Below are 17,690 nucleotides of genomic sequence, written 5' to 3' on the forward strand. Positions count from 1 at the left end.
GCACTTCCCACTCACAGGTTGTCTTTGGGTGGGTACATGGAGGTAGGGCTTAAACACAAAGCTGAAATCATCCCTGATTGCTCCTCCTAGTCAACCCTCACCCTGGTGATGAAGAATGAAAGTGCCAATTAGCCAGGAGGGGATGATGATTAGGAGGCAGTGAGGGAAAAGTGTCCTTAAAAAATCAGAAAAGCTAACATGAGAATATATAATAATGTTGCTCTTTTGGCCACCATGACAAAAGAGAATATACAATTGACATAGAACAATGTGCCCGTACTTGGTGTCTTAAAGACTCCTATGTGAGATCTTTGACTTTCATTCTGTGCCATTAAGGACTCAACCCTCCCTGACCTCAGTTGACCTCAGTCTTGCATCTCAAAGAGACAAACAGCTTTATGAGCATATAAACTAAGAATTTTAAATTGCAGTTTAGCTCTATTGCACAATTCGTAGCCTATCTCTCAAAAAACAGACTATATATATATATATATATATATATATATATATATATATATATATATATATATGGTTCCCTATCAGAAGCCTGAAACACTATAAGCCTGAAAATCAAAATCCTGAAACCAAAAGCCTGAAAATTCAAAATCCCGAAAACCCAAAACCCTGAAACTCAAAATCCTGAAAACACAAAATGGACATACTGACGTCATTGTGGCTTTGCTATTGTTAGCCCTGTGGTGTTAGGTCATGCGTTGGGTTCAGGTAAGTGTGCGGATGGTTTTCTGTTGGGGTTAGGGGCGGTTTAAGTGAGTTAGGGTTAGGGCGCAGGTTAGGCATGTATGCAATTGTGACAAATATTGGGGTTAGGGGCGGTTTAAGTGAGTTAGGGTTAGGGCGCGGGTCAGGTGAGTGTGCGATAGTGATGGACCTTAGGGTTAGGGTTAGGGTCAGGGTCAGTTGGTAGATATTAGTGTCTTTATAGTGACATATTAGCATTATTTGTGTTTTCAGGATTTTGAGTTTCAGGATTTTGGGTTTTCGGGATTTTGAATTTTCAGGCTTTTGGTTTCAGGATTTTGATTTTCAGGCTTATAGTGTTTCAGGCTTCTGATAGGGAACCATATATATATATATATATATATATATATATATATATATATATATATATATATATATATATATAAAACAGAGTGACACCCTCTGGAGGGGCTTCTGCAAATTTATTCCTCCCTTGACCTTCTTTGCCCTCCTAGAAACTGGAGGTACATCCTGAGTGTGGGTATTGGAAAGGTGACAATGGTCTCTCTACTTACTTGCCTTAAAATTCCTATGATCCTATGCATAGGTAGGTAATAAGCAGCACTGCAATAAAAGGCCAGGTCATGTACTTATGTGAAAATAAATTATAATTTTGTTGTAATGGCATAGAAGTAATGTTAAGTATCCGTCAAGTGACCTCCTCTACTAGCTGTGTTCAGTGAGAATGTTTTTGCACAAAGGTAATACAAGTGGTAACTGTAATTTCGCTCCTCTCCATTCTAGCTCTAGCCACAGAATGCAGAAAATTACTGTAAGCTTAAAAATGTAATGTTATGCTTTTTCTGCTTGTTTAAATAATAATTTTGCAAGTTAAAAACGCTGTTTTATTCATCAAGGACTTTTGAATGTAGCATAGATTGTTTATTTAAAATAATTCTCATTTTCTTAAATCAGCACTGATAGTGATAGCTAAACATTTATCCTACAGTCAACATTTTCCCTGCTTTATTCACTGTGAGGCAAGGATAACAAGATATATTATACTGTGTACTAGCAGAAAATAAAAACACATTTGCTAGAAAGAGGTTAAAAGATAAATATGTATAATCGCCTGGCTAGCATGTTAGCAATGCATTAAGAAGCAATACTTTTACTTGTATGTTTATAAAAAGCCAAGTCCAAATATATTCAATTAAATATCATAACAAAAGTGAAGGGATAACTCCCAGTATAATTTTCAGATGAAAATCAGATCATCTGTTTAATGAAAATAAGGCACTTCACTCTCTATAAAACAATATATTCTACAGATATTCAGTTTCCCACAGACCCATAATTAAACTGAAACTGAACTGTAGGCAGCCCCCTGGCATGACTATTAAGCTGTTTATAACAGTTGAGGTCAAAATATATTAGCCCTCCATTAATTACTGCAGCTGTGAAATACTATGGCAAATGTTTTTATTTTCTGACAGTAAAACAATGTTAACCATTTACAGTAAACAATTTGTTGTCGCACATTTTTCACATTCACATCTAAAAACCTTGGTTGCATCTGAATAATTATCTTTGCATTGATTCCAACACAAACAAGTTGTGCATTATGCTAAAATATCTGTATGGGACTATTGAGAAAGTGATATTAAAGTGGGCTATTCCTATTCCACTGGCCAACATTTAAATGTCTATAACAAAAAATGGCAATATGTTAATCATTCAAAGCATTCTATTCCTTTCAACCACATCAAATAAGAGAACAGCTTCTCTGCAGTAGCTCCACATTACTGCAGGACAATATTACATGTATATGAGTTTGCAGAACCTTCCTTTCCTGATAGTTCTTGTTCTAGTGATTATATCTGGTACAACAACCATCTTAGTTTCTCTCTCACTCTCTCTCTCTCCCTCTCCCTGTCAAGAAATATCAAGACATCAATGCACAAGTTGACTGCAATTCATTTTTACATTATTATTTGACGTTCTGGCTCATGTAAAACCAAGTCATTTTTATTTCTCTTATTCTATTATCTTTCAAGTGTATTGCTAATGTACTTGTACCATAACGTTTTAAAATAAACCGAACAGAAACTGCAGTGTGGAAGGTGTGAAGTTCACTCCTTGAAATATGTTATGCACCTAGTTCACTAATAAAAATCAAACTTTAAAATATGTACTACAAAAGACTAAAATAGTTAGTAGTCCGCAGTTGAGTTAAAAATGGAATATCCTTTATTGAAACGCACAAACAAGCAATCCTAGTTGCGTATAATAGAAAGCATTAAAGACATTCATTATTTATATATATAATCAGGTTATTTAGGGCAAGGAAGTGGTTACAAAGGGTGGTTCTGTTAAGAACAATAAAAGCATTAAACTCATTCCTTTAAGCAAGTTCCCCTTCCCTCTTGTTTTAAAATCAGACTTCTGATTAACTGCTTGATAATATGTTGCTCCATATTACTAGACAAACTTTTAACTTAAGCACTCAAACCATTCATTTCACAGACCAGCACTTGCTCAAAACTCATAGCAAGCACTAATTAACCCTAGCACTAGACCCCCCTATACTATCCAGAAGGACAAGGCTCTCTATTCGTCCCTACCAGCCAATCAGTAAAACAGCTCACTGTACCTATCCAGGCATGTCCAAAGGGCAGTTTCAGGTGTACTCTCCAGTCCAACTTGTGAAAATGGGTATTTTGAGGCAATGTTACAACTGCCTCATGTACACAGACAACTCTCTCCTCCTAACACCAAACACTAATATATGCAAGAGATGCAATTATACAGCCAAACTGGAGGCAAAGCTCTCTCAACCCAAGACTGGAACTGACAGTCAAGAGGAGAAGAAAAATACTTGCAACACACCATCAATCTCACATAGACCTATTAAACCAACTCCGGCAAATAACACACACAAATACAAGAAAACATACTCGGAGGCTCTAAGTAAAAATCTGCAAAAGCAGAGACCTCCAAAGCAGGCACCCAAGCAAACTCCACACCCCATCACAAACCATGAAACACAACTTCACATAATTATTGTGCCACACAATCACAGCCGTTAAGGCAAAATAACATGCCCAACACACTAGTGATAGGTGACTTTATAGTCAGGCACACTGATGTCCCACTAACTAGGCTGGACAAGGAGAAGGTTACAGTTAGCTGCCTGTCGGGCACCGGGATCCGCCACATAACACAAGCACTCAGGTCGCTCCAGAACAAGTACAGATATGACTCTGTCATTGTCCATGTTGGTGTGAATGATCTAAGACATACCTCCCTGGACTACATAAAAACAGACATGGAAGAGCTCTCTGATCACTTAGCCCAGGCCGGTATGACCCTGACCCTGAGTAGCATCCTGACCTCACCAAGAATGATGCCACAGTATAAAGAAAAAATGATCAATTTCAACAATTGGCTAAGTTTCTGATGTCATTCAAAGGGGATTCAGTATCTGTCCACCTGGGATGACATGCTCGACAAGCCACGTTGCTTCACAAGAGATGGCTTGCACCTGTCACCCTTAGGCTTTCAAATACTGGCCAAGGCTTTTGCTGGCCCCATAGTGTCTTTTCTAGGCAAGGCTCAAAAGACAAACCCACCACCATAAACAGCACAAGTAATCAAAAACTGAGGGTAATGCTACTCAACGCCAGAAGTCTAAACCTCAAAATGCATGCACTCGAGGCACTCTTCAGTATGGAGAACATCGATATCTGTGCAGTAACAGAAACCTGGTTTAAGGCTCCAGAGAGCACCCCAGCACTACCAGGCTATAACTCATACCATACTTTTCAGCCAAGAAACTGGACAGAAACACAAAAGGCGGGGGTGTATCCATATTCATCAAGGATACCCACACCTCCAGGTTAGTGGCGCAGCACAATGCTTCAGAGATCATCCATGTGCAACTAACAATGGGCAAAACTGCAATTCAAATTGTAGCTTGCTACAGATCACCCACCATGACCCAGGACCCCTATTCCTTGTTTCTGGAGACACTGGAAAATATGAAGGTCCTACCAAACGCCCTAATATTGGGTGATTTCAATTACCCAGACATTAACTGGGAGAGCTACTCAAGTACTAACTCTCTTGCCCAATGCTTCCTAGAATTTATAAACTCGAATGCGCTGGATCAACTGGTCAACACCCCCATCAGAGATGACAACATATTGGACCTGGTCATCACCAACATGGGCTACCGGTGTTCTACACCGGAGGTCAACCCCTCGATGGTTAGATCAGACCATAGACTAATATAGATGTTCATAGATTAGTACTAAGCTAACTGCCCTTGTGAGCCATTTTAAGCCTAGCCAATTATCCCTTGGGAGACTCAAACCCTGCACCTTGTGTTTGTAAGGCAAACACTTTAACCATTAGGCTACCCTCCCAACCCTTAGTTTAGATATCACTCTGGATATCCACATTCCGCCCCCTCCCCCAATCAAGGAAACCACCGTGAAAAACTTTTCAAAAGCAAACTTCACATTACTTAAGACTGAGGTGGAAAGATTCACAGCCCCCATGCTAAAGGACAATGCTGTCCAAGCTGCCGAATCCCTTACAAAGGCACTCTATGAGCACCTGCAAAAATGCATGGATCATGCTATCGCAAGCAAAACCAGACTCCTCCAAGAAAAGGAAACCAGTCTGGTGGATGCCTGCCATAAACAAGCTATACGATAGAAGGTGGAAACTAGTATAGAAAAGAATAAAATCCCAAGAAGGAAAGACATCCCTGATCAGTATCAGCAAGAAACTACTTTCCCTCATAAAATCATCCAAGGCTAGCTTCGAAAGAAAAATTGCCAAGGACTCCAAAGATAACCACAAAGCATTCTTTAGCAATGCCAAGAACCTAAGTGGAAACTCTCAGATCTGCTCTGAGTTAGTGCAGAATGGCACAAAATACACTGAACCAACTGATATTGCCAACATTCTGGCAGACATGTTTAGTGCAAACTTCACCCCCCTCTCACCTCCTAAAGGGCCCATAACCATACCAGAAGAATGTAGAGCCCTGGCTATCACTGACACACAGGTTAAAACAGCCCTATCCAAAGCCAAAAACACAGCTTCAATGGGACCAGATGGTGTCCCAGTCTGTGTCTTACACAAACTCCAAAATTAACTAACCCCTCACCTAAACACACTGTTCAAACTCAGCCTCTCTACAGGCTATGTACCCATAGAGTGGCGCACAGCAACAGGTATCCCACTCCACAAAGGTGGAGCCACAGCGGACCCCAGGAACTATCACCCTATAAGCCTGACTAGCCTGGTCTACAAGGCTATGGACAGCATCATCATGAGCTCATTAACAGAGACACTGGGAACCTCCAAACATTAGACCCTATTCGGTTTGGCTTTGTAAAGGGCAGATCATGCCTCCTAAACCTGGTGGACTTCTTTGAGACAGTTACCAAGGTTTTAGATGAGGGAAAGGAGGTCCACACAGCCTACCTAAACCTCGCAAAGGCATCTACACCATTCCCCATTCTGGTATTATAGACAAGCTCACCAGCATGAACATAAACCCCTACGTCACAAGAAGGGTTGCCAATTGGTTCATGGATAGAATCCACATGGTGAGAGTTGCAGGCTCTAGGTCTGACTCTAAACCAGTTACAAGTGCTGTCCCCCAGGGTTCAGTGCTGGGACCCCTCCTGTTCAGTATATACTTCTCAGAGGTACAGGAAAGCACTGGACTATGGCTGATCAGGTTCACAGACAACTGCAAATTGGGGGCCATAATTGACTCTCCAGCTGATACAGACATCCTCCAGAAGGGTCTCACTGAGATGGATACCTGGTGTCAAACTCATGGTCTCAAGCTAAATGCCAAAAAGTGAATAGTCATCCCCTTTGGAAAAAACAAAGTACCCACGAACTATCACATACGTGGTAGTCCCCTAAATACAGAAAATGTAATAATGGATCTGTGGACCCAAGATGATAGTAATCTCTCCTTTGATAATCATATTGCCAAGGTGGTTAGAAAATCCTTCTATGTTTCCCACCTAATCACAAAAGGGTTCGCATCTAGAACAAAAGAGGTTATTGTGCCCCTCTACTCATCACTCATCAGACCCATTATAGAGTACAACAGCCCATTTGGGATGTACTTTACAAGACACCTGCAACAGCTGGAAAGACCACAGAAGTATCTCACTAAGAAGATTACTGGCCTCAAACAGATGCCCTATGCAGCCTGACTGAAAAAACTCCAGCTGTACTTGGTTGCATACCACTTACTCAGAGGTGATCTCTGCCTGACATACAAGGCCATGTCCAACCCAGAATTGATGGACATGCTCTACCTAAAAAAAAACAAATCTCCGACAGCCACACGCTCTAGGGATCTAAACCTCACCACAACAATAAATAGGACATGCTGGAGGGATAGATTCCTGTCCCAGAGACTCCTCATGCCTTGGAACAGGATTCCAATCTACATTAGGCAGAGCCCCTCACTAACACTCTTCAAGAGAATCCTTGACGAGTGGATGGGAAACAGAAAATTTAACCCGGGGATCACTGCAGTGGCTCTGCTGGACAGAGCATAGGGAACTAATGGCTCTGCTGGACAGAGGCACAGGGAACTAATCTAAGGAGGCGGCGAAAGCCAACACATTCTGGCTAGCCTTACAGATGCCCTCTGACAGATAGCCTAGTACTTACCTATGAACCTATGAACCTATATATGTTATGGTGGAGTTATGCCTTTGGTTTCTGCAAGTCAAGGCTAATATGATTTTCAAAATGTGGCCCAAAGGATTTTTAAAATGCTTGAGTCATAATGGCCTGGGTTGTGCTTGAAAAGGTTCTCTGTTTGTAATGTTCCTGCAGAGATGACATGACCAGTGAAGTAAGCATGTATACTCTGATGTACAATGATAGCACAATTGTTAATTTTAATGTATATTCATCCATCCATCTGTACTGCCAATAAAAAAAAAAAACCTGCAGACTTCACAATCACCTTTCCCCCACCAGGAATTTGTTCTTAGTTATTCATGAAAATATAACATTTTTGTTTCCAGTATAAAATGTGTACCATCCAGAAGTGTACTTTATATCAAGACAATTGCACAGACAAAAACATAGGTATTTCACTGGTACAGAGTAGAAGCCTGGGTGAGTAAAACTGCCCCATGACAAGCAAGTAAGGAAGCCTTGATGAGAAAAATCTGTTGAGCTACCTATGAATACTTTTCAGCTTTCTACAACTGCAACTTACTGATGCCAGTTAGTGAGACAGATTACAGTCAAGATATTTATTTTCGTCCATTACTTGACGGATTTAATTAGAATCCCAAAAATCAGATAAGAAAGATACAATTTATTTCATTGGGACATGCTTTTTGGAGATCTAGAACTACATTGTGACTGTGGAGGGCAGTACAGCCTTTTTTTCCAATGTGAGGACCTTAGAAAATTCCACTCCTTGCTCACTCAAGCCTAAAACACCTGTTTGTATACTTTCACTTCACGTCCATACAGCCTTTTGGCATCCAGAACTTTTTTGGCTCTATTTAACTAATTGACTTACCAGCTAATAATATGCAGTATTAGGTAAGTAGTTATTAACAAAAGAAAACCAAGCTTCTTAGTCTAGGATATCCTGCAGTGGAGAAATTAATCTTTGTCACTTATTATTCATATTTTCATATTTTTGTTCATATTTTCATAAATCAGAGACCTGCATGTTATTGGGGTATATGCTGCAAAACACTGGTGTTGGAGATAGGACAATTCACTATCACTGCTGGTTTATATCACTCTATACTAGAAATAATAATAATAATAATAATAATAATAATAATAATAATAATAATAATAATAATAATAATAATGTATTTTATCCAACACTGCAAGTCTCTCATCTCCAAGGTTTTGTGTGCTGTTTCTACCACCATTAATTTAGAAGACAATTTATGAGATGGCAAAGTCTCCCAAAAGAGGTTTTCCAGCTCTTATTGAACATCCCTGCTCCAAGTCCAAATGGCTTGTTTATCCAGGTAAATCAAATCACCAAAGGTTTTAATCTTTGCATATAGTACCAGGTCAGGGATTTCCATTCCTCCTTGACAGAAAAGAAGAGTGAAGTGCTTCCAACAGATTCTGGAAAGGAAGCCAACGGCCATAAGGTCTTCCCATAAAAGGATCCACCTGATCCTAACAAAGCATTTTTGATATCCAAACTGGTTAAAAGTAGAGCTTGATAAATGGCTATCACATGATCTATTATAAGCATGGTCCTGATAGTATTATTAAAAGTGGATCTGCTACTGACGGAACAGGTTTGATCCAAATGTATCATCCTGTGAAGAATTTAAGCTAACTGATTGGCAATAATACCCATGAACAGTTTATAATCAAGATCTGAAACTGAGATGGGTCAATATCAGGTTGACAAACTGGGGTCTTTACCAAGCTTATATATTAAGACTACTATTGCTTTGATCCATGATAAGGGAGGTAAACTCCTTTGTAAAATCTCATTAGCAAGTATCAGAAACTTATCGATGAAGTTTTCTTTCTCACACTGGTAGATCTGCACCAGTATATCATCCACCCCCAGCATTTTACCATATGTTATGGCATCCATCATCTCCACTATTTCTTGATGCGTGGTTAGGAGAGTGAGAGAACCCACTTCATATGGATCAAGCACATTCAACTAAATGGAGTCCAAATATTATTTGTACTCAGATACTAAACTAGATGAATCCAGTTCCTATCTATAAAGTCCAGCAACATGTCTAACAAGGACTGATGTTATATCCTGAGGAGTATTACAGAGCAGCTCCAGATGTTTTGCTGGCTATTGTCTATGCAGCTACAGCATCAGATATTTAATACCTGTAGGAGGCATACCAAATTATCTGACTTTAAGTGTCTTTTGGGCATGGCCAACTTTAAAAAATACTTATCATGACCATCCTTAAATATCTAGAGTTCTAGCCACCCCCTGCAAGACCTGTCTTTGCACCATTAAAAGCTCTCCCTGGAGGGTAGCCTATCTGACATTCCTGTCGGTAAAGACTGCTACAGTAAACTATGTAGATCTTCCCTTAAGTAAACTACAAGCTTATCCCAAACAGCACCCACACCTGTGCTGGAAAAGTAAGCTAATCCCCTCCAACTTAAGTATTCCTCAGAAAATAATAATAAATCATGGAGCTTTTCTCCCCAGGCCTCCACTGAAAACAGGTTCTCTGGGCCCAGTGAACTTCCCCGATAATCAAACTGGAAAATAAATAAATAAATAATAAAGAAAGAAAGAAAGAAAGAAAGACAGAAAAGTCATTGAAGTTCTGGCCCTTGCAAAGTAACAAGTTTATCCTCCAGTGCCTACTGTTATCTCCCATGTCAATGTTACAGGTACATGAACAGATACCATTAAAGGTACCACAGCCAACAGCTCTGCCATGTAACTGTGTTCCTTTGATGTAAATACTTTATCTATTGTTTTTTTTTAAACATCTCTTCCTCAGCAGTCTCATATTCAGCCAGCCTTTTCATTTCGACCTCTGATTTTTGCAGCTTTATCATCTCATCTGAATATCTGTTTATAGCTTCTGCCATTTGTTCCAGCCTTTTGTTGTTTGTGTTAGTATACTCTGTCAGTGTTCTGTTTATTTTAACCAGGTTTGTATGCAGTTGTCTTATATCAGCCTGTAGGTTATGGGAAGTCATGTCTGAAGGTTACATTACTTTTTGCTGAACAGCTGCAGAACTCTCCTTAGTCAGTGTTTCTTTCTCACTTTTTCTAGTTGATTTTTTTTCCAGGTCTTTTGTATTTCTTTATTCATGGCAATCAGGTAGTGTACTTACTACCAGCTACTGAAATTCACCCATAAACACAAGTCTACTGGCCTTCTCTGCTGAATTTCTGTTTACACACTGGGAGAGCTAAAAACAAGCTGTTACTCAGTGTGCAGCCATCTTGGAACTCCATACTTTATCTATTCTTGAGAATGTACAAAGATGGGAGGAGAAAAAGGTGGTGTGAGCAATTCTTCTAGATGACGGTCACTGCTGATGTGACAACCTGACCCCACGTACAAAATGAGGAAAAAGGGGGGGGGGTTGATGTCAATGCCGATTCTGGGGGAATCTCAAAATGCTAAGAATGTCAAATATTCCAAATAGGTTGATGTATTTACACAACAGATTTCTAGCTGCAGGAAGCATTACCCTATAAGGACCAGATCAAACTTCACTGGGGGAAACAGTCAAATTCCAGTCTCATCCCCATAAGAATATTCCCTCTTGACAGACCACCCAGTAACTCAATAACCCAACTGACTCCCATGGAGGGAATCTCGGTGGTCAAATAAACATTCACTATTATTAGGAGATGTTCCCAGTAAAACCTTTACGACAAATCGACCCTCATTGTCAATTGATATATTAACCAATTGAAAAAGAAGATATTTTTTTCCAAAATGCAATAACTCTTCTCTGTCAGCCTCATGGACTTGAAGAAATGCATTCAACTGAGTACAAACCCCTTCAAACAAGTCTCTTGTAAGAGCAGGAAGTGGGGTTTATAACAATAGATAAAACACAAAAATCCAGTGTCTTTTCATCAAGCCAGTGGGCTCATTGATATCCCATATTAGATTTGTAAGATAATCTTTAGCTATATTTAAGGGGTTAACTCCCAGAATTTAATATGGAAAAAGCAGTAACCAAGTATAACCACACTCTGAAAATAAAAAAGACTGTTGCTGAAAATAAAGACACGTCTGACCAACAAATAGAAAATGAGTGTTACATTCCTTTACTGTGTAAAACAGAACTTCATCAGATAACACAGCTATAAAAAAAATCACCTTTAAATAAAAAAAGCTTGTCCAATCAAAAAACACAATCAATTAAAAAACAAAACCACTTGGGGCCATTCATATATATCAGTATAAAATGTATGGAAAATGTATATGTATTAAAAAATGTTCACGTATACTTCCACCATTGACAAAATGTATTTCTATCAGGAACCAGTTTGTTACATAAAAATGTGTATAATTTATCTTTTTGGCTTTCAAAACCAAAATACTGTTAATGAAATGATGTCATTAATCACTGGAAACTTCATGGTATTTAATAAAATCTGCCAGTATGTTTCTCTATATTCTAAATAGGAAGACCAATTCCTTCCCCTACTATTTATAACCACCTATTCTAAAACACAAAAAACAAACTTTTTAAAATTCTGACAGGTGTTTGTATGCTTATATAAGGCACTGGTATTGTCTTTCTTCTTCACTGCATAACAATATTGATAGATTCTTTTTTTGAGTTGTTTTTCTGTCTTGCCTATATAAATGGCAGAACATGAGAAGCAACGCGTAACATAAACCACACCTTTTGTATTCCAGTCAAAAGTACCTCGTACAGGAAACACTTTACTGAAATTCACAATTGTAATGTTTGTGGTTTCATAAATAAACCTGCATTCTCTCCAGCCTCCACATTTTCTCATTTTTCCTGGTTTACAGTAACCCCCTGTAGAATTACTGGTTTTCCCAAACATATTTTGCATGTTCCTTCCCTTTCTGTAAACTATTTTGGGTACTAGATGTAGAATTACTGGTTTTCCCAAACATATTTTGCATGTTCCTTCCCTTTCTGTAAACTATTTTGGGTACTAGACCAAGTTTATTGAAAAACCCAAAAGCTCCAAAGACATCATTCCAGTTATTCTCAGTAATAGTCCTAGTGCTAGATGAATTGTGATCAAAAGCCATAATGCAAGTCAAACCAGTGTCAACATAATTTTTTGCTGATCTAAATTGAGATTTGGGATACTGCAGTAAAGGTGCATAATGAGTGTACCTATCTCTTAAAAGTGTTGTCCCCTGTTCATCCAATAAATATATGGGTTAGTTCCTTTGTTTAAACGTTCTTTTCAGAATATCTAATACTTGTCTTCAGTAACTAGTGTTGCTAGTTTAATCATCTGACCTTTTACCAGGTACCTTTTCTGCCAAAAAGGGAGGTTACTGTCATAGTGAATAAACTATTCGAGTAGGTCTACTTCCTATAAATAGATGACTCAAACCACCCATCCTGTTTGTTCTTATACAAATTTATATCCAAATAATTACAACTGTCAGTATCAATATTGTGTGTAAAAGATAGAAAGGTGGTAGTAGTGTTGACGTAATCTATAAAATGTGGAATTCTTTGTAGGTCATCGGCCCATAAAATAGGTATATTTTCAAGGTATCTATAGTATTTATAAATGGAATCTGACTTGTCCATTACTAAAGCTCGAGGTAACCAAAAAGCTCTCAAGCTTCTCTCTTACCCATAATGTACTAAGCCCTAACATACCTCAGATCTTGTTTGCTGATTTTACCCGAATGTCTCCAGAGGGGACATTCATAGGTTCATAAGTCATAGATTAGTACTAGGCTAACTGCCTTTGTGGGCCATTTTAAGCCTAGCCAATTACTCCATGTGAGAATCAAACCTTGCACCTTTGGTTTATAAGACAAATACCTTAACCATCAGGTCTCTTTTCAGGAGCACTGGTAGGGTTTATAAGAGAAGAAGTCTCTGGACCCCAGATTTTGCAAGCCTCCTCTGCCACCGGGGCATTGCCATTCATTTGAGTTTTCCCTTCTGCCCCTAGGGGAACTTTTTCCATGTGTTCCCTGGAAAGGACCCTGGGAATTCTTGAACCACATCTTTCAACCACCTCAGTGATTCCTAGAAAAGGATCTTTGAAGGGTTGAAAAACATACACCCACTGCAGAGAGGTTCTTTCCATCCTTTTCACACCTGGATAATCTGTCCTTTACTGGGGGAAGCAAACAAAGAACTGCCATCAAAAGGAGCACTGACAAATGTGGACTTGAAGGGCTCACAAAATCTAATGGATATGCCTGAACCCGCTGCCCTTGAGACACCTTCATCTGAATGCAAGATAAGCCTCATGGATGAATTTGAAGTGGATTGGAGGGTAGCCAACTGAAAAGCCACAGATGAATGGGCCTCAACAGTAATGGTTGCTGAAAGGATTTTGAAAGTTCCTTGATCAAGTCCTTTTGCAACCTAATAAAATGTGAGAAATAGTTCAGTGACCTAACAGCAAAGGTCGCTGAAGCATAGACATGCTTCCCAAATCTTTCCATCTCCCTAGACTCCCAGTTAGGGGAATGAATAGAGGAACTTTGTTCAGCAAGTTCCTTCTTGGTGGCCACTGCCATGACCAAGGCATCCATGGGCACCCACTTACCCCAAAATTCTTTCCCTACAGATAGAGCAAGAATCCTATCTGACCGCTATTATCTATTATATTATTGTCTATTATTATTATAGTATTGTCTATTGTCTCTATTGTCTCAGTTGTGTCAGGCTCCTTCCATGTCTGCCAAGAGACTAACTCAGTGAGCTCGTCGGTTGGTAAAGTAACCCAGGAGGTAGATGGGCCAGCTCCAAATGCCTCAAGAAATACTGACCTCTCCAGTGAAGAGTTGATGGGGGTCCAACCACATCTCTGTTTCAGGATCTCAAGGATTTCTTCTAATGAGACATCTTCTGGAGGTGATTGTGGGGACCCCTCACCCTCATCAAAGTCCATATCCTCAGTGAATAACTCTTGTGAAGAGTCCAAGGGTCTTCCTTGGTGGGATGTCCTGGGGAAGTGTCAGAAGAGACTATGAAACCCTGCTGGGTAGTCTGGAGATCTGGAGATGGCTGTCCCAGTGGCATCAAATATTGAGGCTTCAAGCGCAGACAAATGTGGGAGCCAGACTGGAAACCTGAGGGGGGGTGGATCTATCAGTCCTGTCACAGCACAGAATGCCCTCTTCACAACCTAAAAGGCCGACTGCCCCAGAAAAGGAGAAGACCCTGGCACTAAAAAGGAAGGCTTCTGGACCGCAGTCATCTCCCACTCCAAAAGCAATCTCTCCAAGAAAGCAGTCAGAGCTGAGCTGTCCAATGCTGAGGCGCCAAGGCTCAGAGATGGCTCTCACATCTTTGGAGCTGATCCCAGTGCCTTGGATCCAACTATGAAGCTTCAGTTCCAAGAGTTCTCTGGATACAAAGATGTCAGAACCAGGACACAGAGTTACCTTTGGATCTGAACATAGGGTTATCTTCAGATCCAAGCCAGTGTGACCCAGAAGACTTGGATCCAGGGACTCTGAAGCAAGAAAAGGGATCAGAGAAGGAGTCTGAGGTGGTGGAGTGGTCGATGAATGGAACTCCTGACCCAAAGTGGTAGGAGCCGGTAAGATACCCATCTGGATCTGCACTGAGAAAATTTTCCTCATCATCTGATCCACATCTTTTTCAGTAAAACTCCTAGATGAATGAGACAAGGCCAGGGAAGATGACTTTGTACTGTGCCTTTCCAAAAAGGGGGAAGGCAGCTTGGAAGGCACCAGGTCAACAGAGGAAGAATATCAGGTCCTTGGCAAAATAAAAGAACCCAGAGGAGTCAGATCCAAACCTTGCTTGGTCAGATCCCAGGATGCAGAATCCATTAACCTCTTTTTCTTCAGATTCAAGGGGGAAGGTTTAAGGCCTCCTTGAATCTGATTTAGACCTCTTCCTGGAAGGCTTGGAAGATGGAGCCAAGGAAGTGGATGGAATCAGAGACTTTGAATCCTTAGTCTTTGGTTTGGGAGACTGAGCCCCAGTAATAGCTTCACCGAAAGAAGAATGCAGTAAGCCTTTCAGAATCAGCTTATTCTTTCTGTCCACAAGTGCTCTGGGATTAAAATTATGACAGACAGAGCAATCCCATCTCTTAAGACTGTAGTCCCCTGTTTTCAACAGATATATGGGTTAGTTCCTTTGTTTAAACATTGTTGTGGACCTAGGCAATAAATGCAGAGTGTATGGGAATCAGAAATAGGCAACTTATGCTGACACTTCAGGCATTTTTTAAAAATGGAAGGACCCTTCTCAGCCATACTAAGAAAACAAGAAAGCACAAAACAAGAACAGTAAGAGTGTTTTTTTTATTTTAAAGAGAAAGTTAAAAAGAAAAATATTACCAACAACGGCACAAGTGTGTAAAAGATAGTGAAATTTATTTATTTATTTATTTATTTACATTTATTGACAGGGAGTGTCTGACTGGACGTAGGTCCATTTTCAGCGGAGGCCTGGGGAGAAAAGCTTCACAGTTAAAATAAACAGACAGTAGTTACATTGGATTACATAGAGATTAACAATTTAACATAGCAATTACTTACAACATATTTACAGATGAAGAACATAGTACATCAGTAGACAACTAGAATATTTATCTGTGAAGTACATAACAGACATTAACAAATGTTACAATAAGAAGTTCCTGCTGTATAATAAGTACTAGGCTTATGAGCATCTGAGCTTGCTATAATCAAGATAATTAGTGGAGTGGAAAGAAAGGTAGTGGTTGGATGGGGTGGGTGATATTAGAGTGGGAGTTGCAAGGGCATAACCAGCATGTTTTTAGGTGCGCTTTTAGTAAGGTTTTGAACTGGATGCATGATGGTACGGAGGTAATTGTAGGTGGGAGGGAGTTCCATAATTTGGCTATGGTGCAACAGAATAGTGCTTCACCAGCAGAGTTATTGGCTTTAGTGATCTGCAAGTGATTTTTGTTGCTGGATCTTAGTGGTCTGGTGGTGCGATAGGGTTGGAGTAGATTCTGCAGAGATGGGACATTTAGTGGATGGTTTACTAGTTTGTGGGTGAGTGAGAGTTGATACCATTGAAGGAGGTGAGGGAGTTCAAGCCAGCCCAGTTCAGCAAGTGAGAGACAGTGGTGACTATGGTAGGATGCCCCTGTGGCAAATTTGGCAATTTTGTTGTAGCAGGTCTCTAGTTTGTTTAGATCGCATTGCCTTAGGTTGGTATATATTGGAGAGGTATACAGTAGGGTGGAGACAATGTGGGAATTTGCTATTGAAATCTTTGCTGCTTTGGTGAGAAGTTGCTTATTTCTGTATAACGCAGGGTCATGGATATGTGAATGTCAAATTTTAGTTTATTGTCTATTTCCACTCCTAGCAATTTGGTGTGTTCAGTTGGGTATATAGTGGTGTTGTCTTTTGCTGTGATGTTAAAGTGAGAGTTGTTTTGAGCATGTTTGGTGGGCTGGAAGATGAGTAGTTTAGTTTTGTTTGGGTTGAGTATTAATTGGGCATCGGATAACCAAGTTTCAACATAGGAAAAGGCTTCCTGTGTGACATTTTGCAGTTTGGGTAGGGACTAGGCTGAGCAGATGATGGTTGAGTCATCTGCATATTGTATGAGTGTGCCATGTTTGGTGGCAGAGGCTAGATTATTGGTGAAAACAGAGAATAGCAGGGGTCCAAGGATGGATCCTTGGGGAACCCCTATGGAGACAGGTAGTTGGGGAGATATGTCATTCTGCCATACAGTGGATTGTTGGCGGTCAGACAGGTAACTCTGAAACCAGTTGGTGACTGATTGAGAGAAGGATAGGTTATTGAGGACAGAGATGAGTTGTTTGTGTGGGACCATGTCAAATGCTTTAGATAGGTCTAGGAAAGTAGCAGAGGAGAGATAGCAATTGCTTTTATGCTGAAGGATAGTGTTAGTAAAGGAGAGTAAGGCAGTGGTGGTGCAATGGTTTGGTCGGAAACCATGCTGAGCATTGGAAAGGAGGTTGTTAGTAAGGAGGTAGTCTGAGACCTGAGAGTATATGCATCTCTCTAGTATTTTGGAGAGTGGAGAGAGAATAGCTATGGGGTGGTAACTGGTTAGTTATGTGGAGGGTCCGCCTTTGTGGAGGGGAATTATATGTGATACTTTCCACAGTGTGGGAACGTAACTTTCTGACAGAGATCGGTTAATCAAGATGGATACTGGGTAGGCCAGAGCATCAGCTGCGATTTGTAGGTATTCACTTGGGAGGTTGTCTGCTGCTAATTTGGTGGGCTTAAGTTTAGTTAAGAGTTTTTTTATGTTGG

At 40.0% G+C, this 17,690-nt stretch overlaps 1 protein-coding gene across 9 annotated transcripts in view; it reads right to left on the reverse strand.

Moving 5' to 3' along the window:
* Nucleotides 1–17,690, reverse strand: part of ADGRB1 (adhesion G protein-coupled receptor B1) — a 4,264,735-nt gene that overhangs the window by 3,223,655 nt on the left and 1,023,390 nt on the right. The gene's annotated exons all lie outside the window — the stretch shown is intronic.

The sequence above is a fragment of the Protopterus annectens genome, chromosome 3.part1 (assembly GCF_019279795.1).
Source record: "Protopterus annectens isolate FY-2018-M chromosome 3.part1, PAN1.0, whole genome shotgun sequence".
Lineage (NCBI taxonomy): Eukaryota > Metazoa > Chordata > Ceratodontiformes > Protopteridae > Protopterus > Protopterus annectens.